The sequence below is a fragment of the Myotis brandtii genome, unplaced genomic scaffold, assembly GCF_000412655.1.
Source record: "Myotis brandtii unplaced genomic scaffold, ASM41265v1 scaffold397, whole genome shotgun sequence".
Lineage (NCBI taxonomy): Eukaryota > Metazoa > Chordata > Mammalia > Chiroptera > Vespertilionidae > Myotis > Myotis brandtii.
The window spans coordinates 3,902,091-3,904,462 of NW_005365229.1; positions in this window are offsets into that span (position 1 = coordinate 3,902,091).

Consider the following 2,372-nt stretch of genomic DNA (forward strand, 5'->3'; position numbering starts at 1 on the left):
CTCTCTCTCCCTCTCCCTTCCTCTCTGAAATCAATAAAAATATATTTAAAAATAATAATAATAATTTTTAAAAAATAAGAAATCAATTGAAAGATCCTTTGGGGAACCTGCTAAAATCATCTCAAATGCTCCTGTAGTCCCCAGTCTACTGCTAGAAACACATACTAAAGTACTGCTAAGATCCCCTCTGCCTCCAACTGACCCTCTCCAAGCAAGGGACAACAAAGCAGAAAGGACAGCCTTTGGACTGGACAGGCCCCAAACACTGCAGTCACTGGCAGCAAAACCAAGGTGGTCCATGGCATTCACCTGGGTGCCAGTACCAATCTACTAGTTGTAGCTGACTGGGGTGTTCATTGGTGGATTCTGAAACCAAGTCCAGGCTCAGCTGGAAAGAGTGCCCTGAGTGATTAGCAAGGTCTGCCACGCAGAACCCGAAAATGGTGCTGCAAATGCCTGTATTTGTGGCTTTGTCCAGAGGTCCAAGAGAAGCCCTAGTCAGTTTGGCTCAGTGAATAGAGCATCAGCTAGTGGACTGAAAAATCTCGGGTTTGATTCATGTCCATGGCAAGTACCTGAGCTGCAGGCTCAATCCCCAGTCCTGGCAGGGGCGCCTGCAGGAGGCAACCAATCGATATGTGTCTGTCTGTCTCTCCCCTTCCCTTCCACTCTCTCTAAAAATCAATGGAAAAAATATCCTCGGGTGAGGATTAACAAACAAAAAAAAGGCCCAAGTGAAGGGACATCAAGTTTGCTCTGGTCCCAGGTGCCGCATTAAACTTTTTTTAAAAAAAAGTTTTTTATTGATTTCAGAGAGCGGAAGGGAGAGGGAGAGAGATAGAAACATCAATGATGAAAGAATCACTGATCAGCTGCCTCCTGCATGCCCCCTACTGGGGATTGAGCCTGAAACCTAGGTATGTGCCGCCTCCTGCACACAAACCATGACCACTGAACCACACAAGCCTGGCACCACATTAAACTTTTTTATATCTCTGCCACACCACTGCTAACTGCTATCAGGGTCTGAGCTAATCACCGTAGTTCCTTCTTAAGCCATTATAGCAGCTAATACTTTTCGAGGGTTCTTAGGTGTGAGGCACTGTTCTGAGTACTGTACAAGGATCAGCCCATTTTACAGATGAGGAAACTGTGACCCAGGGGCCGAAGCAACTTGCCTAAGGTCACTCAGCTAAAGACAGGCTGGAAGAACATAAGCGATGAAAAGGATGACTTCAACAGCTGCTCCATCAGATCTGGGGAAGTCAGCCCACAGAGCCTCCAGGGGGTCCCCAAACCAGGCTGGGCTGCCCTGCCTTTGTGCCTGGGACACAAGCAGGCATGGGGAACTCCCCAACTAGTAGGCAACAGTACCTTCTGCCCGGCTGTGATTGCATCTCCTTCTGACTGTCCTAAATCCATATCCACCCTCTTTATATCCAGTAGCTCCAGACACTCCACTTCTTTCACCTTCCCAAATCAGGGCAGGGCAGCTCTCAAACTTGAGCGGACAATAGACTATAGGTTACAAATGCAGGTTCCTAGGCCCAGGCAGGTCTGAAGCAGGGCCTGGGAACTGTGCCCACAGGCCAGCTGTGAGGCCTAGAAGACCACATCAGATCAGATGCTTCAGAAGCCAGGGTCAGAGGACCCCACATGGACGTCCCCATGATGTCCAAACTCCCTATCCTCTTTCTTCTCTTTCCATGGCAAATGACCAGATGAGGAGATGGACAATAAGGAACTGGGGCCAAAATTCTGGGTCAGGCCACACTTCTTATTAAAGGCACCAGAACAGAGAAGGAACAGCTCATCTGGGAGCCGGATTCCTGGTCCCAGATGTGCTTCCAATCCCTCCCCGAGTCCTCCGGAAAGTCACACCCGCCCTGGTGGCTCAGGTCTCTTGTCACACAAAAAAGGAGACCAGAGAACCCAGAGGCCCCCTCCCACCATTCTCCTGTTCTCCAAAAAGACTCCCAGCCTCTTCCCCGGCGGTTAGAACCATCTCCCCACCATCCACAGGCGCCAGGAGTCCCAGGAAAGCTACGTCTCTGTCCATATGGGATGGAGAGCGTCCTGAACCCCGCCTGGGTCTTCGCACCAAGTCACCAAAGAGAGCCCAAACCGGCGATGGTGTGATGTCAATCTTCATGACAATGACCACTTTGTAAGCACAAGCGAAGCGCCGGGCACAGTGCTAACCCCTTGGCAGCGTCGCGCCCGAAACCTCATCCGGGCCCTAGCAGGTCCCCGAGGGTCTCCCCAGTGTGCAGACCAGGAGCCGAGGCCCTCAGGGCGACGTGACTGACCCAAGGTCACCCAGCCTGGACGAGGAGGTCCGTCCGGGGCCCCACGCACGCCCCGGGGGCCGG